Source organism: Panthera onca, chromosome F1 (genome assembly GCF_046562875.1).
Source record: "Panthera onca isolate mPanOnc1 chromosome F1, mPanOnc1 haplotype 2, whole genome shotgun sequence".
NCBI lineage: Eukaryota > Metazoa > Chordata > Mammalia > Carnivora > Felidae > Panthera > Panthera onca.
Window position 1 is genome coordinate 62,796,814 of NC_138355.1, and position 27,455 is coordinate 62,824,268.

General features: G+C 45.8%; 1 long non-coding RNA gene across 1 annotated transcript; it reads left to right on the forward strand.

Annotated features, from left to right (window-relative positions):
- The first annotated feature begins 835 nt into the window (after nt 1-835).
- Nucleotides 836-23,985, forward strand: LOC132686574 (uncharacterized). Its single transcript, XR_009613772.3, has 5 exons — nt 836-1,539; nt 7,877-8,026; nt 20,783-20,865; nt 23,002-23,328; nt 23,897-23,985. It is a non-coding gene; the product is annotated as an uncharacterized LOC132686574 (long non-coding RNA).
- Nucleotides 23,986-27,455: the final 3,470 nt, after the last annotated feature.

Genomic DNA, 27,455 nt, shown 5'->3' on the forward strand with positions numbered 1-27,455 from the left:
GGAAGGTTGTAGGGGATACCGGCTTAAGGATAGAAAGCTCTGGCTCTCACTTAGGGTACTTGCCGTCTAGGGCGGGGAGCCCGGTGGACAGCTGCTTCTAGGCCAACGTGAAGTGGTCTGTCCCAGTAAAGACCCAGAATCGTTGTAAGGGGAGACACACCCTTTCTGTGGGCATCACGTGTTCGTAGTGAGACATCCAGGAAAAAAAAAAAGGTGTATGTCATGTTCGACAAACTGTTTAGCAAGATAGGAAAGGGTACTACAGATCTGACGCATATTTCTATCCCAAATGGTTAATATCTTCAGAAAAAAATATGGACGCTAAAGAGGTAAGCCCTAATTTTCTAGAAAATTCACTGATGTGGAAAACTTCATTTCCTGATAATGCCGGGAAAATCTGTGTTTTGTTGGGTGCTCCATATGCTGTTGGTGCTTATGAATTGTGCAGTTTTATTATCCTCATTAACAGGGATAATGCTTGCTTTTTAACAATCATGATCACCATCTGGAACTTGGAAAACCATCGTTTGAGACTCAGGTAGGAAGGGGAAACGGTCTTGATGGGGTCCTGGCTCACTCACTTCCCCACTGCCCCAGCCTTGTTCACGTCCAAGGGCTTGGCTGCCAGGCACAGAAGAACCATACAGACAGATGTGATGTTAGTTGTGGTTCAAGAGGAAACAGAAACAAAGCAAAACAGAATGAGACTCAGCACAAGGAACGTTTGGCTTTGACTTCACTGTTTAATTTCATTCTCATCTTTTTTTTTTTTAATTAAAAAAAAATTTTTTTTTTTAAATTTATTTTTGAGAGGGAGAGAGATGCGAATGGAGGAGGGGCAGAGAGAGAGGGAGACACAGAATCTGAAGCAGGCTCCAGGCTCTGAGCTGTCAGCACAGAGCGTGATGTGGGGCTTGAACCCACATCATGACCCGAGCCAAAGTCTCAGCTGAACCACCGACTGAACCACCCAGGTGCCCTGAATGTCATTCTAATGTTAACAAATGTTCATAAAGTGGCTTTCCATGTGTGTTCCCCTCACAGCCCTGGTGATCTATATGCTGTGACATTGTGACAAGCTGGCTAATGTGACCGTCAGTGCTCTCCCAGCTCTTGGGGGGAGTTGGATTTGGGCACCTGAATGTCTTTTTTGTTTCACGGAGGATTACCTTGTCAGAAAGAGGTGGCTAGACCTCCAGGACCTGATAACCATAGCAACCATGCACGCCTGACCTTGTGGGTTCTTTAAGACACCTCCCCAGACCTTTCCCAGATGGATCTTTTCAAGCTTTCCCCAAACTGTTAGTGGCATTCTTAGACGGGCTTAGCCCTAACATGCAGGGCACTTCAGGAGTATTGACCTGACTGTCTTTTCCAGGTACCTAAACAGCACTCCATGGGGAACAGGAGGAGCTAGAAAAATTGGGAAAGCGAGAAGAACAACACGAGCAGAATCTCGCCAAGGAAATAAAGCACCTGCTTTTGATCACTAAGAACAGAAGATAAAATGCTCACATTCGAGAATGCGATCAACTCACTGTAAGGAATTGCACTTAGAAGTTTCTTGGTGGGGGCGGGGTGGGTAGCAGGTATGTAGGTGAGTTGGAGGTAGTTTTCTAGAGAAGGCGGGTTTCCAGTAGAATTGGTGGAGGAGAAGAAAAGGGCAAAACATGGTTGTGAAAAAGGGAGGAGATGTTAGTAGTTCCCCCATAGGGGCTGTGTATTGTTTCAGGGGCACAGGTGGGGGCAGGTCCTCTGAGGCTGAACCAATGGAACAAGGCATTGGGGGCCATATGGCTGAGTCTTACAGGCTGGATCCATCATCATGAGTAGCCAGTTCCAGGGTGGGCAGACACTAAAACAATCAGGCTTCCCCACGTTGTGTCCTCCCTGAGTTTTCCAGCCTTTCTTCCCGCCATGCTCCCCCTTTCCCTGTTTCACCCTCCCCAGCAGCCTCTTCCTTGCATGTGGCTTCCAAAGCACCCGTGCCATCCCATCAATTGGTACCAGATTGAAATGAGGTTGAGACCAGATGTCGACATGCACTGAAGCTTAGAACACTATTGGGGCTCAGCCAAGTCAACTCGTTGTGGTTTCTTGACCGTTTCTCTGCTGACATGTGGACATTTACCACAAATAGTGAATGTTTACACCAAAGAAGTGGAAGGATGTGCATTCTAGCTGACCTTCACTTCACCTCCCTCTGTCATCTTCTAGAAATAGGGCTTTATCGTTGGAGATGGAGTCAATGGGTTATGTCTCAAGTATGAAGACTACTTCACCACAGGGGGGTAAATAGCGATGTTTCCCATTGCAGTTATTATGGGATGGAAGGGGTAGAAATATGTAGTCTGATTTGCGCTATTTCTTCTTTGGGGGAAGCACACACTGTATTAGGCCTACCTCACGTTGCATTTGGTGCTGGTTGGATGAGATCATGATCCTGTCCTCTGTAAATGGAAGGTGACTCGGATACTTTCTCATGGATCCTATGTAATTGTCCTGTAACTTACTGGGTGACTCTGAACTTGGGTTCCATTGGGTGAAGTTACTAGGTGACCTGGTTTCCTCAGCTCTCAAATGAGGGGAGTGGGGTTGGACCTTAGTTAGACTAGATGATAATTCATAGCCCTTCCAGTTCAAATATTCTGTGACTTTCCTGGGTACTGGGCAAAGCTCAAGTTCTAATCACAGAAACACCTGTGAGCCCCTTCCACTGCAGACATTAGCTCCATCCTCTGTGGCTCTGGGTGAAAAGTGACACATTATCAGTAGGGACCATGGGCACATGTCCAGTTTCATACCTGGAAGGCACGAGGCCATGAAGTGTCCAGAACCCAGTACGAGAAGTAATAAAGAAGTTCTTTGACAGCAGGGATGATTTACATCCGGTAAGATTAAGTGTGGCTCTGTCTCAAGGAAAACCTAAAATAACTGTTTTAAAGCAGTAGTTCTCAAAGTGTGGTCCTGAGCCAGCATCATCAGCATCACTTGAGAGCTTATTAGAAATGCAGATTCTTAGGCCTCAGTCATAACTGAAGAATCAGAAATTGGAGCCCAGCCATCTATGGTCTAATGAGCCCTCCACATGATTCTGATGTATGTTAAAGTTTGAGAACCGCTGGCCTAAACATACCAAGATTATTCTATTATGGAAAAAGAGGTCTGGCGGATGACCTCGTGGGCTGATAGAATGTCACCAGGAACCTAAACTGACCATCCACCTGTTTTTTTTTTTTTTTTTTTAAATTTTTTTTTCAACATTTTTTATTTATTTTTGGGACAGAGAGAGACAGAGCATGAACGGGGGAGGGGCAGAGAGAGAGGGAGACACAGAATCGGAAACAGGCTCCAGGCTCCGAGCCATCAGCCCAGAGCCTGACGCGGGGCTCGAACTCACGGACCGCGAGATCGTGACCTGGCTGAAGTCGGACGCTTAACCGACTGCGCCACCCAGGCGCCCCCCATCCACCTGTTTTACCAGACTTGGTTCTGAATGATTTTGGCTTGCCCTGAAAAATAAATTCCATTCTCAAAGCAAAAAGACCCAGTGGCGATTACAGGTACCCAATATAATTTGGTTCATTTATTGAAAAGAATTCACAAATATGAATTCTAAAAATATTTTAAGCGATGGCACCATCATTGGGTTGTGCGCTTCCTAAGGTGAGGTGCCACTCACATGGATGTGTGTAGTCTTTGGTGTGTTTGTTTAAAAATTAACCTAATTAATTCATGGTCATACATCTTAACACGGTAACATTATAAGGCCATCATCTTTAATGCTTACTTCTTCATTTATTTTGAGAGAAAGAGAGAGCATGAGAGAGTGCTTGAGCGGGGCAGGGGCAGAGAGAGAGGGAGAGAAAGAATCCCAAGCAGGCTCCACGCTCAACACGGAGCCTGACATAGAGCTCAGTCTCACAACTGTGAGGCCATGGCCCGAGCCGAAATCAAGAGTCGGGCACTCAACTGACTGAGCCACCCAGGTGCCCCTCTAAGGCCACATCTTGCCGTCCTTTTGTAACCCTCTCATAACATACTTCTTTCTGGCCACTGAGTAAGCTTTCAATAAATAATGATTGAGTTAAATGGGTGACTTTATAGAGACCAAGGCAAGGCAAGATGAAATCAAGAATCAAACACTGATCTGGATAACTAAATTAGTGTAGACAGAAATGTAAGATGTTTCAGAATCTCAAACATTTGGTTCTCCATTGTAGATTTTTTCCTTTTTCAGTAATAGTTTGGGTTATGTTGATTTGAACAGGGGACTGAGAGCTAGGACCCAAGTTAAAAGCTCTGCCTTCAGCATTGGGAAAGTCACTTACACTCATTTTGTATCCCATTTCTTTTCCCTACAGGCAAGGGTTTTTACAATTAAAAGAGTTGGACAAGAGCTAGTCCATGAATCTGTCTTCTGCTCCTGAGGGGATACGTATGCAGGACCTCCCTGTAGAGAGAATGGCACATTCTCAGTGGCACCTTTAGGACACAGCAGATACCTACCGTCGACCCCCATTCCTTCAGATGTGACTATTTTCCATTGGTCTGTATGGATCTGCGGGTGGGAGAATTATGGGGTGACCTTGAAGACCGAATGACACAGTGTGTTCTCATTTCTAACCTATCTGAGAAGCCTAGATGGTTTAGAAAATTGGAATAATTTCCTTTCATTTTCACAGAGAGCTGTGGTTTCTAAGAAAAAATATCAATGTTTTTGACCAATTCCTTCCATGAAGACTGGAAAAACCATGCCCTATCTGCTTAGCCCAGGCGCTGCGGGCCAGACAAGACAGTTGCCTGTTTACACGAGCAGAAAACAAAGCCGCTTCTAGATCAGGCTGTCTGACTGCTGCCGATCAGATCAGATCAGCAGCACTGAATGGGCTCCTCGCAGGGCCAGCTCCGGGTACCCCAGAAGACACGGGGCTGGCGGGGTCTACTCGCAGGTTCTCTGCCCAGCATTCATTCTGGCTTCTTCTTGACCAGCAGAACTCCTGCATCATTGAGGGCAGCAAGGTGTCCACTGAAAAGCGATGCTTTTTCAGCTTCCTTTTCTCCTTACTTGTATGTAGCCTTGTGACCGTGTTCTGGTCCTTGAAATCTAAATGGAGCCTTCACGTGGATCTCCAGGAAGGCTCTCTAAAGACTGCCGATTCAGCCCAGAGGTGTGCCTGTGTTATTATTGTTCTACTCTTTCTCCTCGCTGCTGCCCGGAATTGAAAGGTGACATCTGGAGCCTCAGCGGTCATGCTGGGCCGTAAGTGTAGAAGCCAGGCACTGAGGTTGGCAGAGCAGAAAGGCGGAGGGATTAGTCCCTGTTGACTTCGTGTCAATCATGGGTGCCTCCCCAAAGACCTCTTTTATGTGGCAGAGTAACTTTTTTGTGTTTAGACCTCAGTCATTTTGGGCTTTCCATTATATGTGGTCGCATCTAATCCCAGCTGATACCGGTGGTCCCTGCTCTCACTTCCTGCCTGTGGATGCTGTGGAGTCTGGCACATTCAGGTGCATGCATGTGGTCCCTACTGTGGAGTGTATCACTCTTCGGTCAGAGTCTTCGAGGATTGGAGTGAAGGACGAGGGGATGGCAGGGTATTTTTGTGATTAGGGTACCAGGCTTCCCTAACTCCCATGAGAGGGTCACAGGATGTTAACGATGACCTGGTTTAGTTCCTACGTCACCGCCTGCCCTTCTACATTGTGGGCCCAGGTTCATTATCTGGTATGTGTGAGATGGAGATTTCAATCACCAGGGGTTTTGGGGACCTGGAAGGAAACCTTGGACCACCGAATCAACACCTCTGCTTGAAGCATGAAGTGGAGACGAGACTACATGGGTGATGGTCTCTCTGAAGTGATTCAATATGGTCTGGATTTCAGCCGCAGAATGCAGCCTGACGAACAAGGTTCAGGCTTGGCTCCTTGTATCTGAGTGTTCTCGTTGAGTATGCTCGGGAATTTTTGACTAGATAAACCAATCGCAACTGAAGTTGACCATGGATCCCAGCTCATAATTCCAATATATAATTTTTTGTAATGCTTATTTTTGAGAGAGTGAGAGATAGAGACCTAGCATGAGTGGGGGAGGGGCAGACACACACACACACACACACACACACACACACACACACACACACATACACACACAGAATCCGAAGCAGGCCCCGGGCTCTGAGCTGTCAGCACAGAGCCTGACACAGGGCTCAAACTCACAAACCATGAGATCATGACCTGAGCCAAAGTTGGACGCTCACTGACTGAGCCACCCAGGTGCCTCAAGTTCTGTAGATTTTCACTCATGCACCGAGTCTTGCCAAATACCACCACTAACAGAACACAGAACAATCCCAACACCTCATGAATTTCCTTGTGCTACCTGGTAGTTTTTTAAAATACCTTTCCTGAGTTATAATCACATACCATACAGTCCACCCATTTAAAGTGTACAGTGTGATGGCTTTTCATATATTCACAGATAATGTGCAGCCTCCACCAGTAAATTTTAGAACATTTTCATCACCTCCAAGAGAAGCCCCTTACCCTTTAGCCATCCACTTATCTTTCCATCCTTGTCCCAGGCAACCACTAGTCTGCTTTCTGTCTCTATAGATTTGCCTGTTCCGGACATTTCCTATAAATGGAATTATGTAATATGTGGTCTTTTGTTACTGGCTTCTGTCTCTTAGCATACCATTTTCAAGGCTTCTCTGTGCTGTGGCGTGTATCACTATTTCTTTCCTTTTCATGGTCCAGCGACATTCCATTGCATGAGATACCACATGTTCTTTAGTTAATGGACATTTGGATGGTTCCCACCTTTTAGCTATTGTGAACAGTGCTACTGTGAACACGTGTGTACAAGTTTTTGTTTGAACAACCTGTTTTCGGTGCTTTTGGGTATGGAAGTAGGAGCGGAATTGTTGGGTCACGTGTACTTTTATGTTGAAGTTTTTAAGGAATCACCAAATTGATTTCCCACACTGGCTTAGCTGTTTTATGTTCCCACCAGCAATATATGAGGGTTCTAATTTCTATGCATCTTTACTAACATTTGTAATTTTCTGTTTTTGCTTATAGCCATCATGGTGGGTGGAAAGTTACATGGTCGTTTTTTGGATTGTAATAGTCTCACACGCTGGGTGAAAAATGTAGACATTTTTGTCCTGTTTCTTTGCCTTCAGCCAATTGAAACTTAGCAAAACATAGACTTTCAGAATGAGAGATTTGTATAAAGGGGGAATTGGCAGAGCAAGTGAATCAAAAGGAATGGTCTATAAACACAATATAAGGAAGAGCCAAATGTTATATGAAAATCATGGGTCCAATATACACTTCAATCAATGCATATTATTTGTTCCTACCGTGTACCAGGCTCTGTGCTAGGCACTTGGGGCTTAAAACTTAAATAGGAACAGAGCCTTTAGAATGTTTGCTGTATGGAGCGGGTGCTCAGAGGAGGGGCCCTTCACACAGTCTAGGTATCAGGAAGGCTTCTTGGAGGCAGAGGGATGGAAAGTAAAGAAATTCTGATCAGAAAATAAGGGACACTAGAAGTATTTGAGAGGGAAAGAACTCATGCTGGAACATTTGGGAACTATCTTCCGGATGGCCTATTTTTTTTTTTTTTTTTTTTTTTGCCTTTAGGCTAAAATCTTGATTAGCCTGATTTCTTTCATTTCCCAATCTGCAATTGGTGGGTAGAATTCTTTCTTGAGGAAAATAAATCATAACTAAGACTTTTGTAAATATTGCTAGCTTTTGATTATTTGCACTAATTAAAGGGGAATGTATAATTCAGGATGGCAACGACGTAAACAGGGTTTATATTGACTTTGGAATATGTTTTTTGTTTTTTTTCTGAAATTCCCAGATGTTGCTGTGTCGGATGTTCTCAGAACACACAGACCCGACTACGGCATGATGCCCTAGGAAGTGGGCTCTGTAGTGCTTCAGGATGATGCGTCGGCCTAAGCAGACAAATTTTCTTCAGACAGTGCTTATGGGGCACACCTTTCCTGCGGTGAGAATTCATTGTTTGGGCTTTAGGTTTTCTGTCTCCTGATTTATACTAAAAAGGAGGAATAATTCCAGAATTGTTTGCTCTATTTTAGAGGTGGCAAAAAATCCTCGGAGATCACCTGTGCTGCCCATTCTTTCTTGGTACCATAAATAAAACCTTTTTGCCAAATTCAGGGGAGGAAAAGAAATTCTTCTGATATGATCAAATTCTTTTGATGACACCCTGTGGCTTTTTAAATAAACACAAGTAACTTATTGATTCATGTCCCAAGTAGCGGCCTAGACATTGCCATAAAATATACACACATATACAATGGACCAGATTTTGGACGACTTGTTTCTGAAGGGTCGCCAATGGAGAACAGACTCTAATCCCAAATAAATAACATTGCCAATTGGTCAAAGTAAGAAATAGATTCACATATGTACAATAAAACCTGAAACTCATTTGGGCTACTTATGGAGAATTAGCAACAAGTCTTTCTTAAAATTTTTTTAATTAAAAAAGTTTTTTTTATTTAAAAATTTTTTTAATTAAAAAAGTTTTTTTTATTTAAAATTTTTTTTAATGTTTATTTTTGAGAAAGAGGGACAGAGCATGAGCAGGGGAAAGGCAAAGAGAGGGAGACACAGAATTGGAAGCAGGCTTCAGGCTCTGAGCTGTCAGCATGGAGCCTGATGTGGGCTCGAACCCACAAACCATGAGATCATGACCTGAGCTGAAGTTGGACACTTAACCAACTGGGCCACCCAGGCACCAGGGGCACCTTAGCCAGGGGCTAAGTTCATGGTCTTGTGGGTTCATGAGTTCAAGCCTGTGTTGGGCTCTGTGCTGACAGCTCAGAGCCTGGAGCCTGCTTCCAATTCTGTGTCTCCCTCTCTCTCTGCCCCTCCCCTGCTTGCTCTCTGTCTCACTCACTCTCTCTCTCAAAAATAATAAGCATTAAAAAAAATAAAAAAAATTGGAAAATAAAGATCCTTGAGTATCTGGTTTGAATGAATAATAAAAAGTAATTTGTAATTAGCACACCAGTTATATATTTGCTATCTATTGCTACATAGCACATTATCCCAAAACTTAATGACTTAAAGTAACAATAAACATTTCTTATCTTATGTAGTTTCTGGAAATGGATTAGCTAGTGTTTCTGGCTCAGGTATTGTCATGAGACTGTAGTCAAGCTGTCAGCCGAGTCTGCAGTCATCTGGAGGTTTGACTGGGGCTGGAGGACCTGCTTCCAAGATGGCGCACCCACATGGTTGGAAAACTGATTTCTCAGTCCCCTTTCTAGTGAAACTTGCTCAAAGCCTGCTTGAGTATTATCACAGCATGACAGCTAGCTTCTCCCAAAACAAGATCTGAGGGGGCAAGGCAGAAATAGCAACGTCTTTTATGACCTAGTGTAGGAAGTCACACGTCATCACTTAAGCCATATTTTATTGACCACACCAAGACGCCCTGATACAGTGTGGCTAAGACTGCACAAGGGTGTGCATACCAGGAGGTACTGGAGGTATCAGGAGGCATCACTGGATGCCATCTTGGAGGCTGACCACCACGAGCTGTTAGTACATAATTGGAAATGAGTCATTCCAAAAGAGAATTGGATTAATCACTTTCCTATTCTGGCAATTAGCATCCAACTACTATAAAAAAAATTCCAAGTGGGTAAAGTCAAATTGTGAATTTGAGCGCTTTCAGGATGAGAGGTTTATGATCAACATCAAGATAAGTCATTAGCTCAGGGTCATAGAAGACCATCTACAGTTAGCTGGATTCTAATCTTTGCCTACTCTACTCTACTCTACTCTACTCTACTCTACTCTACTCTTCTGTTGTGAGTACAGAGCCCTTGGGTATTGGTACCCTACCCAGATTCTTCAATGGTGATTTCATGCCACCTCTTGTGTCATCTTCATCATGAAGCTACTCAGCTGGCTTGGTTCTGGTGGTGGCTTCCAACCATTTCTGTCTCTACTGAGGACGTTCCCTCACATTGCACACTCTCACGGGCAACTCTCAGATTATATACATCTCCCAGACCACTAGGTGCTAGCCCATTTTGTTTTCTTTTAAATTCAAGAAACGTATTAGAATACCAGTGAATGAGAGGGGGGGTTATGCTAGGGATAAACTCAACCCTGTTCTGATTTATATGAATCAGAAAAGCATGTGTATAAACACATAAGGCATTTACAAACATTAGCACATTGACTATTACTAGGAACAAGTCTCTCTTAACACATTAGTGTGTCCACCCTGAGATTGAGGGCCTCAGTAAGGACACTGGCATGGCGAGTTCAAATCCGAAACCCAGACTGGCCTGTTAGTTCTTCCATGTTTCCTGGTAGGCTGGGAAGCATCTGCCACTAATTATAGGGTAAACTGAGTGAGCGTGTCTGTGTGACTGGTCCCTGCCCATTTAAACAGACTTCGCTTCCACCGGCAAATGGGCCCTGAGAAGTATTTAAAGGAGAGGCGTGGACATTGGCTTCAAACGGCCAGAAGTTTTTCAGACTGACTCCTGTCTTCCCATGTCAACTCACTGTTTTTGTCTTTATCTCCCTTTTTCTCCAACCCTATTTTCTTTGTACCTTGGCTCTGATATCCACCAGGTCCCCGTGCTCCAATGATGGGTGTAGACGTGTTTGTTGAATTCACTCTCTGGATCTGAGCAACCTTGGCTGCGCTATGTTGAAGCGCTTCGCCCCTGCCACCATCCCCTGGTGTGAGTCTGTCCCTACTCCCTTTGAGCCCCAGTGGCCACCGGTAGGGATCACACCTGTTATTGTACACAAATGCATCACTGCCCCCCGGGGCAAACAAGTCAATGACCATTAGATAGGATTATTACCATCATTGTAATTCATCAAATGAATTTTCATTTATTGTGGTTCACTTCAAATTCAGACATTTGTTCTTAGAAAGGCTTTTCTATTCCTTTCTTAATAAAGGAGTATTTATGTGGTGAGTTTTCTTCCAGTTAACACATGAGAAAACCAAGGTTGAGAAAAAGTAAGCCACATAGCCACTAAGTTATGGGGAGAGGATTAGAATCTCAGCCTTCCAATATTTGGTCTAAAATGATTTTTTTAAGTTTATTTATTTTAAGAGACAGAGAGAGAGTGAAAGAGAGCACTCAGGAGTGGGGGAGCGGCAGGGAGAGAGAGAGAGAGAGAGAGAGAGAGAGAGAGAACCAAGCAGGCTCCACAATGTTAGCGCAGAGCCTCACATGGGGCTCAATCTCACGAACCATGAGATTATGACCTGAGCCGAAATCAAGAGTTGGACGCTTAACTGACTGAGCCACCCAGGTGCCCCTGGACTTTGTTTTTAAAAGAAAATGTGCAGTGACTTTCACCATTTGATGTAATAATTGTCTCCCAGCATTAGAGAATTAAATTCAACTTAGTTAAGTTGAATAGAAGGGTAGTGGCAAGGGGCACCTGGCTGGCTCAGTCAGGAGAGCATGAGACTTGATCTCAGGGTTGTGAGTTCAAGCCCCATGTTGGACATGGAGGCTACTTTATTTTTATTAAAAAAAATTTTTTTTTACATTTATTTATTTTTGAGAGACAGAGACAGAGCATGAGCAAGGGAGGGGCAGAGAGAGAGAGAGACAGAATCCGAAGCAGGCTCCAGGCTCTGAGCTGTCAGCACGGAGCCTGACACGGGGCTTGGACCCACGAACCGTGAGATCATGACCTGAGCTGAAGTCGGATGCTTAACCGACCGAGCCACCCAGGCACCCCTGGAGCCTACTTTAAAAAAAGCACAAACTAAAAGTTAGAAAGGCAGTGGCAAAAGTGTCAGAATGATGGGGGTTTGGGAAGAAGTGCATTTGTAGTTCTTCATCTTTGCATTGTGGTATAGATAGTGAGGAGTCCACCTGCTAAAAATGTTCTTAATTTTTAAGTACTTGTTGCAAAGCTACTGGGGGTAAGGCATTTACCTTGATATGAGGGACCCTGTAGGGTCCATATTTTGGGGAATATTATAACCGGAAGTACTTGAAGTGTCCTTTGAGGGCTATTCTAATAAGTTCTCTGTGAGACATTTTTGTGTCTTGCGTGGGGATGTTGTGGAGAACCTGGTCGGCCACATGATGCTGTGTTCCTTCGTAATGATGGAGAGATCTTTTGGATCTCAGCATGTGCAAGAGCTGCTCAGAAACCCTAAGTCTCAAAACCTACCGCATTTCCTTCTTTGAGTTTGTCTTCTAGCTTGTGTTTCTGTGTGCTAACTTTGCCCCAGCGTTATCTTTGAGCGTTGCTCAATTTTATCTTTGCCTTGATTTTCCTCCCTTTTTGTGTATAGTATCCTGTGGTCCTGCATAGCCCTGACGTGATTCTGAATGTGAATGCGTGTCTATGTTAACTTGGACAGATATAATAATTTTACAAACATCTGTGGAGGAAGGGTATTTATTTATTTATTTAGAGAGTACGTGTGCACGAGTGTGAGAGGGGGAGGGGGAAAGGCAGCGAGGGAGAGAGAGAAAATTTTAAGCAGGCTCCACGCTCAGCACAGAGCCAGTCCAGGGCTCGATCCCACGACCCTGGGGTCATGACCTAAGCCGAAGTCAAGAGCCAGCCAGCCAGCCTGAGCCACCCAGGCGCCCCTGGAGGAAGTTTTAACAAACAGATGAGATTCATTTTGGTTTAGTAATACTCATTGCTTAGAAACAATGTGTTATCAACAAAGGAGGGAGTAGAGATGGAAGAAATAAGAGGGCATAGGCTGTCGGGTCATTTTCTACAGGCTGCCTGTCCAGTCAGTGGCCCAGAGAGGCTCCCTGAGAAGGCTGTGTGACTTTGCTTCTGGAAGCCCTTCAGGACAGCACAGTGCTATCTGAGAAACTGTCAGGGCCACCCAGAAGACTGGCTGGTTGATTGATCTCATGGGATTACTTAGTATGATGCTTTCATTGAACTTTTTTTCTGTACTGGAAGAGTATATGGGGAAGAAGAAAGGGTTCCAGCAAGAGTTTTCTCTGGGGGCCAAAAACATAACCAGTGGTTCTCAATGTGTGGTCCAGCATCATCGCCATCACTGGGGAATGTGCTAGAAATGTAAGTCTTCAGGCCTCACCCAGAGCTACTGAATCAGAAATTCTGAGTGTGTGGCCTAGAAATCTGTATTGTAACAAGCCCTCCAGCTGATTCTTCATGCTCGGGTGTGAGAGCTGCGGGCATTTAGAAGTCAAGAGCATGAGCTCTGGACTCTGACCTCCTTTGCTAGAATCCTGGCACCACCCCTTATTTAAGCTGTGCGACTCTGGGAGCATTGCTAGATCTCTCTGTGCTTTAGTTTTCCCATCTGTAAGTATCTGGAGAGAATTATAGTACCACCTTCAGAAAGTTGTAATAAGGATTAGATTTGTGAATATACTCAAGAGTAGTACCTGGCACATAATAGCAGCTCAGTAAATGTGAGCCATTATTATCAGCGGACTTCTTGTCATGGAAAAGTGGGAGAGGGTTTCTCGCTCTAGCCTCTCTCCGTAAGAACCCGCGAAGCTCATGCAGCCTTCTGTGAGGAACAGCTACAGGCTGGAATTGCTAGGATAGTGCAGAACACGAGGTGCTCAAAGCCCCGTCTGCGCATATCATGTATGTTGCCTTAGAGATAGCCCTGAGTTGTGAGAAACTCAGTTTCCTTCTCAGCATTGGTAAGATCCGTTTCTGACCTGGGGGACAGAGAATTGATTCCTCGATTTTGGGCGAAACCCCAAGTGTCTGAGGGATCACAAAGGTGTTGCAGAATTCACCAAAAAAGTCTGAAAGGAATATCACCTAAAATTAACTTTAAATATCTTAAAAGAAGTTCTAGTTTGCCCAGATTTTCGAAAACTGTGCCTTAGGGGGTGGTGGGGAATGGGGGAATCTGGAAAGAACCAAATGGCTATTGGACGTGGTAACCTCTCTCCAAAGCCTGGGGATCATCGTTGCAATGTTTCAATGGATTATTTTCAAAAGTTGCTACAGACACACTCAGCACCACGGCCTCAAGACCCACTTTCCAGTTGCGATAGGGTGGCATTGTGATTTCCCTTCTCCCAAGGTTTGAAATTTTTCCAAGATGATGTGCAGCTTGGCTGAATTAAATCCTTGTCAATAAGATGAAATACACCAGATCAATTGGGGGTTTTCTTTTGGCAGCCCCCACCGCCAAGCCGGCTCATCTGTATGGCGGATCCACTCAATCATGCAATAGTAGTTGCTGACATGGCCAGAAAGAGTGATTTGTTGGGGAAAAATGGTTGGAATTGGAAAGGGCTGGGATTAAACGCAGGAGCTCAGAGGTTCCATGCTGTGCCTGAGCAGCCCAGGGGCTCCGGCGGCCTCTTTGTCTAGTCCAGGCGGAGTCACTAAATGGAAGGAGAGGACACGGGCCAAGCTGGGTCAGGGTCTTTGGATGAATGTGCACGGGTAGCCCTGGAGTGTCCTGGAGATTCTAGCCACCCCCCCCCCCATCTCTCTCTCTCTCTCTCTCTCTCTCTCATTCTCTCGTTCTCATGTTCCAGACCTGAGAACCTGTGGAGGCCAAAGAGAATGAATTCTGAGGTCCAGTCCTAGGTCCAAGAGCCAGAAAGCAGAGCTCAGGGGTCTGGTTGTGTAGACAACAGCCAAGTGCTTTTCTTATCTCAGTACATTCTTCTCCTAGCCCACCCCTCCCCCTCACCATCTCTCCTCATCAAACTTCCCAGTGAATTAGGCTGTTGCTTTGACAACAGCTGGGAAGGGGGGTGGGGGGGATGGTGAAGTGGAGGACTGGAAAGTTCCACGTCACTCTGTGGCAGAACTGCTGATGAGACCCAGGAAGGAGCACGGAATGAGATGTTAGCTTGAGGATTGCAAACATTGGCAACGCAGGATGATTTACCCCGGGCTGGAGAGGCTTCTCTTATTCCTTCGCCTGCCCCCCCAGGAAGCCTCTAGGACTCTGAAAATAATGGATTTATCTCATGGGAGAGAGCTGGTGTCTTGCCAAGAGAAAAGCATCCTGATAGCAACAGGTCGAAGCCTCACGTTGTGGCAGGATTTATGATGGGGGTTTATCAGCCAGAGAGAGAGGCAGTGTGGGGAGGCCTGGGCGGTATCTCTCCCCACAGGAATGTTCTGCATGATCCCTTTACTACATGAAAAATGAAGTGTGGTGGGCTAGTGGGGAGACCTCGTAAAGCTCGGGTGATCACACAGACTTGGATACAGAGCCTGGCTTCAGAGCATAAGAAATACCCAGGCTATACCAGTGAAAGGGCGTGGACATAAATAATGGGCAACTCCCATAAAAAAGGTCAAACGTCTGACTTCAAATAACATGCTTTTTCTTCCTGAGCCGAGTTGCCGAGAGTTGAATGAGGGTCAGATTTGCATCCACATCTCTCCCTAGCTCAGCTCTTGGCTTGCCTCGTTTTCTCCCCAGGGTGTATTAAAAACAGAGCCACTTCACGTGAATGTGATGGTTCCCATTCGGAACCCTGCCTCGGCTTTGGTTTTTCTCTATCATCCTGAAGGGGGAAATGTCCCCCCCAGCTTCCAGGTCACCTGCGAGCTATTTGGGTTTGGAAATGAAATGAGACCCTTGGAAAGCGCGCCTCTTTACTCATACTTCGCTGATGTTAGTAAGACTCGGTCATTCTCCAGCCCCGGGCCAGGGGTCAGGCAGCCATAAACCTGCCCGCGGAATTTCTTTTGGGCAGAATTACTTTTTCTTTCTCTCTTCTTTTGCTGTGGAAGGAAAGGATTTTGGAAAAAACGGTTTGCTTTTGCTCTGTGGTTTTTGTTTTTTGTTTTTTGTTTTTCTGTTTTGGTGGCTCTTTAGAGCTAATCTTCTGGCCTGACAAAGCACCTGAAAATACATGTGTAAACAGTGATGGCCTATCTGCCTGACCCACCCCTGCCCCGGCCCCCACCCCTGCTTCTTTGAGTCTTAGACTCAGCAGCTGGAATCCTTAACTCCCAGGGAGAGACCTAGCCTTAACCTTAGGCTTTGAAGTTGATTTTATTCCTGGCCGAGGGTTGTAAGGAGACCCAGGGCAGGAGCGGACTGAGGTGGAAGTGAGTTTCCCTCGCTGCTGTCTGACCGGTGCCTTCAGTCCCCAGCTGGGCCCTGGTCCTCATGGTCTGTTCCAGCCTTCCTGCTGTTTGTCCTCTGTGGCACTGGCCCTTCTGGCCATCACCTGTCCCTCCCTTGGTTTCCAGGCAACCACTCGTTTCCTGGTTCTTCTCCTACCTCTCCCAGAAAATTCACCGCCTCCTTGGCATGCTCTCCTCTGCTCCCCCTCCACCCCCCACCCCCCACCCCGAAACATTGACATTCCTTAGGGCTCTACCATTTGTCATTTTCTCCTCTCTGAGTAACCTTATTTACACCTGTGACTTTAATCACCAAGTCTGGGCTACTGGTTCCCAACCATGGAGACTAAGCTCCAGGTGTGTTTCCAGAACTTTCTGGCCACATCGACTTGCAATGACCCGTAGTAGCTGAGACTTACACATTCCAATATGACCTCATTTTCTTCCCCCTCAAGGAAAACTTCTTGTAGTCTTGTTTTTGATAGATGGTTTTCCATCCATCCAGTCCCTCGAGTAAAAAAATCGTGAGTGCTCCTTGACTCCCCCCGCCCCCAACCCCCATGTTCAAACACTCACATGTCCTGATGTTTGCAGTTCAGAAATTTTTCTGGAGCCCTGCCTCTCATTTCTGTTTTCCATATTTACTGCTATTGCTTTGGTCTAAACCCTCACCCTCCTTCCCCTGTAAACATATAACATTATAATTCTTGAACAACCGTAAGCTCAACAAATATTGGTCGAAAGGATGGATAACCTCTCTAGACCTCGGCAGACTGCTGTGAGGGTTATATGAGATGCTTTACGAAAAGCCTCCTTAGCACAATGATTGGCTCACAGTAGATGCTCAGGGAACATCAGTTGTTATATGTTATATACAGGAGCTGTTTGAAAGTGTGGACCTTGGACCCAGGCTGCCTGGTTTCAGACTCTGGTTCCATCCTGTTTTCACTTGTCGTATACACGATGTCCGTGTCTCCATTTTTTTTCATCTGTAAGATGAGATGATGATCATACAGCTGTTGGGATTACATTATTTAATTTATGTAAAGCTTTTAGAATAGTGCCTAGCATATGATAAATGCCCAATATGTCAGTCCTTACTGTCATTATTTTTGTTAGTCTCCTGCTTCCTGGGTTTCATAGTCAACATGTTGGGCTCTGTTAGAGGAAATGTGTGTTCTCTGAGCTCTCATGTGTGGCACCCTAAAATTACATTGGGGAAAAATCATCACCTCATTTTCACCGAGTATCATGTCTGTCTCCTGTGGACTTGATAAATACTGAATCACAGTCTTTTTTGCTGCATTTTATAATCGTTCTTTGGGGTGAGCAGCTGTCCTGGTTTTCCTGGGATGAGAGGTTTTCCAGGATGGGGGACTTTTGGTGTAAAACTAGGATAGTCCTGGGCAAACCAGGACAGCTGGTCATCTTGCCCTTTATCTTCAGTACCCTGAGCTCTTCTGAAGCTCAGCTTCTAAACATGCTTCCCCAAGCATATTTCAGAGGCAAAACCAAAATGCATAAGTCAAGGTGACGGGCTTGCATATCACATTGGGAAAATAATCCGGGAGCCCTCACATGCCATCTTCTGTTCTTCTCCACCGAAATGTCACATTCTGGGAATTTCTGGGACAAACCAAGGCTGGTTTTTTGTTTTTTTTTTTACTGGTGAGAAGAATGACTTCTCATTTCTGGCTCTGTCCTTAAACACTGCAGCTCTCTTTAGCTGAGTCTCTGTGCTGACGAGCAAACCGAGATCCCCTTTCTCATCCGCCAGGCCTTCTCCGCACACGGGCTGCAGGGCCGCAGGATCCTGGTGGCAGCTGACCAGCTGTGAGCCCAGCCATTGCAGAGAAGGTGGCTGCTGCTCCCTACCAGCTAATAAGCAGCTTCCCTCTGCTTCACTCCTGAGGCCTCTCCTCCTGTTGTTTCTAAATTGCAGAGTCTCTCTTTCCCTATTGGCACCAGACTTCTCTTCATAGAAAAGAAATCAATGCACATCATTTCCCAGCCCAAATCTGTTGGTTCCGGAGGCCCATAGCATTGGAGCCAAATCCTTGGCTTGCTCTTGGGCTCCTTCACGGTCTGGCCTCCAACGATCTCTCCAAAGCCGCCTTGGCTGACTTCTGCTTTCATTATCCAGAGGTCACCACTGTTCCTCAAAGATCACCATGTCTTTGGATTAATCTACTCAGGCTGCTGTAATGAAATACCATCGACTGGGTGGCTTAAGCAACATTTACTTCTCATACTTCTGGAGCCTGGAAATCCAAGATTGAGATTCCAGCCAGTTTGGTTTCTGGGGAGGGTGTGCTTCCTGGCCTGTGACAGCCGCCTTCTCAAGCTGTGTTCTCATAGGGCAGAGAGAGAGAGAGAGAGAGAGAGAGAGAGAGAGAACTGGTGTCTCTTCCTTTCTTCGAAGGGCACTAATCCCATCACAAGGGCTCCACCTGCATGACCTCATCTAAGCCTAATTGTCGCCAAAAAGTCTCACCTCCAAATACTACCACATGGAAGGTAGGGCTTCAACGTTTGAATTTGGGGGGAAACACTTCAGTCCCTGACACCTTTTAATTAACTCCGGCTTCTGCACATGCTATTTTCTCTGTCTTACATGCCCTTTCCCTTTGCCAGACAGATTCCTACTCATCTCTTAAAACCCACATAAGAGCTTCCACTCTCTGTGAAGCCTGCCTTGGCTCCCCTCTGGGTGCCTGTAGCATTTTGTCCAGTGCTTAGAGAAGTTGCCACTTTGTACGAGAACACGTTTACATGTCCGTCACTCCCTGGAGTCTTAGAGAGTCTTGAGGGACTGCACTTCTGGAGTATTCTTCTCAGAAAACCCGGTGCCTAGCACAGGTGTGGTTTGGTCATCGAACCACTGGATGAGAGTGCCAGCCAATCTGTAGCCATGACAGCAGCAGTTAACCTTGACCGGGAGCACTTCCTGGGTGCCGAGGTGCTCTGTGCAGTGCTTTGCAGGTCCCACCTTGGTCCTTGAAGGAAAGCGGTGTTGCTATCCCCACTTGACGTGAAGGCCATTGCTAATTTGGTTAGCAGCTGGAGTCCATCTTTGCTCCATCCACGCAGAAGGAACTTCAGACATGTCATCAACAGAATGCTTTTTTTATTGTCATTATTATTCATTTTGAGAGACAGAGAGCAAGTGGGGGAGGGGCAGAGAGAGAGGGAGACGGGATCCCAGGCAGACTTTTCGATGTCAGTGCAGAGCCCGACGCGGGGCTTGAACTCACAAACCGCAAGCTCATGACCTGAGCCGAAATCAGTTAATCAGGGCTCTTAACTGACTAAGACACACAGGCGTCCCCAACAGAATGTTTTTTAAAAGCTTTAAAATACTACATAACCTTTCTCAAGACATTCTAACATATTGAAAGCTCTCATGTATTAAGAATTGATGTGCTAATCACAAGTTCAATGTGGCTCCTAAGGCAGCCTCCAAAAAATGATTATATGATATTTCCTTGACGTGATGTCACTTTTAGTTTGTATCTGGAAGTTATAAGACTGATTTTCTTTTAAAATATCCTTAGCTAGTTGGTGGGAATGCAAACTGGTGCAGCCACTCTGGAGAACAGTATGGAGGTTCCTCAAAAAATTAAAAATAGAAGTACCTTACAACCCAGTAATTATACTGTTAGGTATTTATCCAGAGGATACAAAAATGCTGATTTGAAGGTGCATGTGCTATATTGTTTATAGCAGCCCTATCAATAATAGCCAAATTATGGAAAGAGCCCAAATGTCTATCAACCAATGGATGGATAAAGGAGATGTGGTATATATACACAATGGAATATTACTTGGTGATCAAAAAGAATGAAATCTTGCCATTTGCAACAACTTGGAAGGAACTAGAGTGTATTATGCTAAGTGAAATTAGAGAAAGACAAGTGTCATATGATTTCACTCATGTGCAATTTAAGAAACCCAACAGATGAACATAGGGGAAGGGAAGGAAAAATAAAAGAAAAACAGAGAGGGAGGCAAACCATAAGAGACTCTTAAATACAGAGAACAAACTGGGGGTTGCCAGAGGGGAGGTGGGTGGGGGACGGGCTAAATGGGTGATGGGCATTCAGGAGGGCCCTTGTTGGGATGAGCACTGGGTGTCATATGTAAGTGATGAATCATTGGGCTCTGCTCCTGAAACCAATACTATACTGTATATCAACTAACTTGAATAAAAAAAAAATATATATATATATATATATATATATGTATAAAAAATTAAAATTTCAGAAAAAAAACATCCTTAGTTAGGATGTTTCATAGAGCCACGTTGGCCTTGACCTTGCTGGCCTGAGTCAGGCCTATGTGCCATTTGAGGCCATGTCTCTCACTTGCTTTCCAGGTAATTTCTGTGTTCGCTTTAGCGGATGCCTCCACTTTGTGCCACGTACCTGCTTTGGTGTATAATTGGAAGGGAAAAAATTGTTCGGTGAAAAAAAAATTAAGTCAATGCACAGAATAAGGCCCTGAGAACATTTCTGTTAGGTGGACAGACCTCATTATAGCTGCATCATTCTAGATGCCGATAAAGGATACTAAAAGCAACCATAATTTCTTGGCTCCTTTTTGTGTTTCAACATTTTACACTGCCTTAATCTTCACATGTGTCCTACAAAGTAAGTGGACTTTTTCCATTTTACAGAGGAAGAAACTGAGGACCAGAAAGTTGCATAACTTGTTCAAGGTCTCCCTTGAGAGAACAGAGGACTTGGGAGCTGAGCCAAGGTTAGTCTTACGTCAGATCGCACGCTCTTCACCTGCGAGCTACACCGTCAGGTGATGCCAATAACACAGTGTCCGCAGACACCCCACATTCTAATCTAGAGTGTGACATCACCAGCCTGTGTTCCCCAAATGTGACCTAGTGCCCATTCCTGGCCTCAGTATTTCTAGGTGGCATGACACATCCTGTGTCACCCGAGCAGCCGATGCTGGAAATAATCCTTGCTCACTCTTCTGTAGGGTTGGAGATTCCTTTGGACATTTTCCCCGGGCAGAGGAGGGGTGGGGCCAGGGTAAGGATATAGTGGATGACAGCTGGCATAGAAGCTTGATAGCAGGGACACGAGCTGACTTGCTTAGTGAGACGCGTTTAAATCTGTCCCTGACCTTTCCCCAGGCGTCATGCCTCCATCTTGTTTCTACTTCTGGTGCGAAGGATCTGGTGAAACGTAATGATGAATAATTCCAAAACCCAAGAAATGTTCTTATTAAGTAGGATTTTTGTCTTGAAAACGGGGCATCTGTGGGCAAGTACAAACTCATCAGGCGACTCCCAAATAAAGACCTGGGTGGCCCTCCTCATTCTTTCCCACGCTGAGAAAATTTTGGTGGTGGAAACTGCAAATTTGCAAAGCTGTAGCAACTTGAAAATAGTTCTCCGGGCTGTAAAATTTACCCCACTAAAACCAATCTAATTTCTTGAGCCAAAGATCAAACTTTTGCCAGATGTGGTTTTTCCATTGTCATTTCAGCCTTCAGGTGGCAAAGCAACGCTTGATGAGTTTTAATATATGGAAGCTATGTCTCCATGGGCAAAGAGGTGTAGGTCAGAGCAGTTAACTGGACAACTCAGTCTACAACCTGGATTTGACGGACCAGTGTCTAGACGTAACTACATTTGTCCTGGTTTTAATTCTGTAGTTTACCGGTGTCCAGAAGTTTGGTTTGCTCCACAACGTCTACTTAACGACTTGCTTTTGGAATCTGGCCCTGAATGAGTGCTTCCTTGGATTCCTCCCCCCACCCCGCCCCCTTCCTTGGGTTTGTTCTCCACAGCTGGAATCAAGGACTAGACAGTGTGAAATGAAGGGCTGGGGCCATCCACTGTGGGCTTCCAGGATGGCTCCCTGGCAGCGGGAGCGCAGTGACCCTGGAAGGCTGATGTGGACTCAGTTCTCCTGATGTAACATGGCTGGCAAAGCTCCAGCTCTGGAATGTTAGCATATTCTTCCACGCTGGTGGTTCAGCCGGCACATGGGAAATTGGACTCGGGTGGGGCCGTCTGGCAACAAATCCAAACCAAAATGGGAATCAGTCCTTTAAGGCCAACCGTGAAAATGTACGTGGGCCCACAGCCCGAAGGCCCGAGGGGCACCGGGAAGGGCGGAGGTGGAATCAAGAACACTTTTAGTGACGTGCTGCAAACACCCCTTACCCAACCTGGCAGGTCTTTGTGTGTGCTGAGATCGGGCTATGGGAAGGGCCACTGAACATCTTCTCAGGCCAGGGAAAAATGGCAGAGGCACAGCATGTGGGGGAAGCTATTTTCAAAGATGTTTTAGATTTTTTGTTGTTGTTCCTCGATTGAGAGCTCTATTCATTTTGGAAAAAAAGAAATGGTAGCCTTCGTAGGAGGCAAAGTAGCTAGCCTCGAGCGGGCTTCTGGGATGTCTCCATCATGGATTACTCACCTCTTCTAATTGCTCAGGAGAAGGCTGGGGCCGGAGGGGGAGCCTCAGGAACATCCACTGCAGGGCTTCTCAACCTGGTCCCACACTGGAATCCCTTGGGGAATATTCTAGAAATACTGATGCCTGGGCTGCATTCCAAGCACATCAAATCAGAATGTCTGGGGTCCCCGCTCGGACATCCACATGTTCTGATATGGCATTCTGTGGTGCGGCCGAGGTTGAGAAGCACCAAGCTAGGCGAATCTGACATGTGAAGAAATGAACTGTCCAGAGAAGACTCTTACTGAGCCCTCTTGTGCCACGTTACGTTGCTTCTCTTTACTGTAGTTTGGCCATAAATTAAAAGCACACTTCAAGGTGTAAGTTTACGAAGTAGCTTTAAGAAATGAGTTCCTTTGAAGGCAAACAGGGATTTAATCACCGGTAATACACTGATGCTTTTTTACAGGAACGTCTGGCCGGCATGAGCTTATTGTGTCTGGGGCCAGCTGAGCTGAACGTGGGCTCCTTTGTGGCTTCCCCATCGCTGGCCAGCAGGCTGGCCTTCTGTTTCTCCTCCGGAAACCTTGCACACTCCTTTGATTCATGGTGTTAATGGAAAACCTGTAGCTGGTGGTCCGTACATCTGCTGGAGAAACATTTTTCACAGAACTCACCTCATCTGGGGACCATGTGTCCAGGAGAGTTACCGGTTTTTGGCAAAGGGCACATCCAGACCCATGTGCCAGCGTTACCCTCTGGGACATCTGGTTACCAACTAATGACAGGCAGCCAGGTACGCTTACTGGTTTGCTTTGGTTTGGTCTTGTCTTGTCCTGTCCAGCAACCCCCCACCCCCCCCCCCGCCCCATATTTGCCACATTGCAGCTAAAAATTCTTAGCTAGACTTACCAACAATGCCATTTAATCACATTTAGACCAGATTTCAAGGTGTTGCTGGTCTCTATACGAAAACATTTGAATTTCTTCTTGTGTTAAAAGAATGACATGATCTATGAGGTAATTTCTAAGGTGTTTAAAAAAATTGCTTGGTCTAGACTAATGGTCTTTAACTCTGGCCACTTTAGACTCACCTGGGGTATTAAAAAACACTACTGTCTCCTGGGACCCACCTCATAGATTCTGAAGCTGTCGGTCTGGGGTGGGGCCATGGGGTGGGACCAAAGCGTGAACACTTCTGAATCTCCTCACTGAGTCTAGCTTGCAGTCTGGGCTGACACTAAAACAGGGCCCCGAGCTCTGGATTCTTCACTGTGACCTTGGTGCTATTTGCAATTTCATTCATTTTATTTATTCAATGAATTTATGTTTAAGAGGGAATTTTTTTTGAAATACTTTCCTAGGTATCCTTTCCTCCAGTCGTACATGCAGTCTTTTCTTCACCTTTGCAACCTCATTATGGCTAAAGCAGACATTTATCACCCCTGGGAAGGAGAAGGTAGGTACTGCGAAGAAAGGTGATTTGCAACCTTAGATGCCCTTTAGAGCCACTTGGGAAGCTTTAAAAAATTGGCAGTGCCTGGGATCCACTCCAGACTAATTAAATCAGAATGTGGGGGATGGGTCCAGGGATTACTATAAAAGTACTCCAGGCATAATACTTTTTTGTTATGTGTCCAAGGTGGAGACCGATGATTCTAGTAAGAAATGGATGGCTTACCAACTTACAATGAAATTCTGTTTTTTTAATGGTATTTATTCGGCACTGTTGTTTAAAAAATTATTTTAGAGGGAGAGAGAGAGAAAGTGAGTGGGGGAGAGCAGGAGAAGGAGAGAGAGAGAGAGAGAGAGAGAGAGAGAGAGAGAGAGAGAGAGAGAGAAGAGAAAAATCAAGAGTCAGATGCTCAACCGACTGAGCCACCCAGGTGCCCCTACAATGAGATTCTTATTTCTTAAAATCTTGTGTATTCGAACCCGAAGTTTTGAGATTTAAGGGAAATTATCTACTGACCTGTAATTGGAAAAGATGGAGGTTAGTTTTGTTATTGGTGATAGGACTTGATGATTTACCTTCATAAATATTTATCGAATAACTAGTATATGCAAGGAAACTGTGATTAGAAACACCTGGGAACTTTTGGTTTGTTTACTTTGGGTCAGGAAGGAGACCAGCGTGGATATATGGGTCTGGGTCCCATCAGGAAAGACAAGGCACGCTCGCACTTGGTAAGTATATAGGATTTAACAAAGGGACTGTTTATCATGATACAAGCAGGGTTTAGGGAAACCGATAGGGAGGGGTGCAGCTCGTAGGAATGGCGAGTCATAGGGGGAGCCATGAACAACCCCAGGCCTAAGGGGCCAGGCAGACTAGCTGTGTTAGGAGGGCACCTGACAGAAGCCACAAGCTTCTTGAGAAGGACACAGCATTGCCCAGGGACCCTTTCTGTATAAGATCATTCTAGTTGAGTTCCTGTCTCACCCAGCCCAGAGAACTAAGTCATTCACAACTGGTCCTAGAGGTGAGCAGGTATAAGTGACAGAGTCTATCTTTTGAAGGTGGGCAAACGAGAGGGAAGGAGTAGGTAGCCCCTGATTCTGGCTTGGGAAACTGGTAATCCCGCAGTTTAATAACCACTGCCCCGTCTCGTGGGACTCTGCCTTTGAGGCTCACTGGGGCTGGAGAGTCTCACGGCAGCACAGAAGACGTCAGCCTGCCATTCATTCATTTATACCTTTACTCGTTCTATGAAATCGAGAAATACTTCCTGAGTGGCTCCCAAGTGCCAGGCACGGTTCTCGCAACAGGAGCTAGAGCGTCGATAGAGAAGCAGTAGAGGAGACCGCGTCTGACGCAGCTGGCTCCGAACAAAAATATTCACACCTGTCAGGGGATCGTGTAGACAAGCGTCGGCAGTCACTGCCTTAAATCCATTTCTTTTTTAAAAGTTTTTTAATTTAGTTTGAAAGAGATAGAGTGTGTGAGCAGGGGAGAGGCAGAGAGAGAGGGAGAGAGGATCCCAAGCAGGCTCCACGCCGTCAGCACAGAGTCCGATGTGGGACTTGAACTCACAAACCTGAGATCGTGACCTGAGCCGAAACCAAGAGTCGAATGCTTAACCGACTGAGCCACCCAGGCGCCCCTAAAATTCATTTCTTAAAAGGTGCTTTCTGAACTTACATTTGGCATTATGCTTTGAATTCATGGTAAAACCGCCATGAAGAGAAAACACTTGGTGTGGAATCGCACTGCTAAATAAGAAGCTGGCTTTGGCACGAACTAGCCACATAGCATCCTACCGTTGTTCTGGAAATCTCTATTCTCAGTTTCTTAGATGTAGGGATGTGACTTGGGCACTGGGGGTGGGTGGGGGCTGGGAAATGGCCCTGAAGAAATTTAGGAGAGAAAAGAAGCCTTTCCTTGTAGCTGGAGATGGTCTCCATAATAAGGGAGAGAGTTTCATTCATTCATTCATTCATTCATTCACAGACACATTTGTTGGAGGACTGTCATGTGAGGACACAGGGTTGGGTGGCAGGGATCCCCAAATAATGACAGCATCCTTGTCCTCAAGGTGCTGGTGGTTTCCTGGTGATTCAAGTGAGCACGTCACTGTTTACCTGGAGTTTGGTGGGGTTATCCTTGAGGAATCTCTTGAAAATGGTTCATTTGATAAAGGATTTGACCACCTGCCAAATTCTAGCCTGAGTATTTGTGACTTGTGTGCTCTGTGTGTGCACACATGTGCTGGCCTGCACATATGTCCTTCATCTAGAAAGAATTCTCTACTGGGATGAAGTGAGGAGGAAGGACAGAGAAGCACGAAATTTTTCCTTAATGTTTTTCTGGTGAGAAAGTAAGCAGGAACCTAACGCAGCACAGGCTGTGAAGGTAGAAAAATTCTGGTCTACACAATCTTCTCTCTTTTGACTCAGAACCAGGTGATGTCAGCAGGCTGTTGGGGTTTCGGGACCAGTCCTAGGGTCCAGTGAAATGGCTCCACTTTATGATCCCTTAGAACAGGGGCCCGTTTTCATGTGAATTCTGCAACGTCTTTGCTGGCAGGTGGAGTGGGGCGGGCGGCGGGGGGGGGGGGGCTTCACACAAATGGACTTAGCATCTAGGGTTTCTCGTTAGGTTGGCCTCCCTTTGCTAATATCTGGGACTTTTGCCAACGTCTTTGAACACCAAAGGTGAAATCAAAGCCCAGAAGGTGACACGTGTCCGAGAACAGGAGGAAGCCCATTATGTTAATGTGTTCCTCTGTGTCTCTGTCATCATGTACGTGCTTCTGTCCTGACTTTGAGTAGGCGACCTTTAGCTGAGATGTGAGGGTCTGTCCTTCTCATGTCCGACAGTGATGGAGATTTGTTCCAAATGGAGCAACAGTTAGGCTAGTTGTCCAGTGCTAGTGTCTGTGAGTGAGGAATGGCACCAAGGGAGACCGGGATGGAGTAACTCACCGCTGCTCGACCTCGCTGAGAGCCCGAGACCCAACTGGGTCCCAGGAGGACTTGTACAGGAGAGGACTGAGGGGTTTATTTAGGGACATCACAGACATGCCTTTTGCAGAAACGGGAAAGGAGCAAGGATAGATCCCCTGATAACCCGGGGGTTTGGTGCTTTCTCAGTTCCGGAGGACACAAGGGTAACTCATTGTGGGTGGATGCCACCTGGATGCACTAAATTTCCTTATGGATGTGCCCGGGGTGACTTTGGGGTGTTCATGTGGCCCCACAGGCCGGGGTGGGGGGAGCAGTGGCCGCCCCTTGCATCTCTAACCCTGCTGCTGTCAAGGTTCTGCCCTCATTTGCTTCTGATGTGTATCCTGAACTTCAGGTGACCTATATTTAGATTATGTAAAAAGGGTGGAAAGCAAGTGGCCTTTTTGTTCTAAGGTCAGAGTTCGGCTGTGCTTGATAATGCCGCTTTGATCTCCAGGACCCTGCCTGTCGAGATCT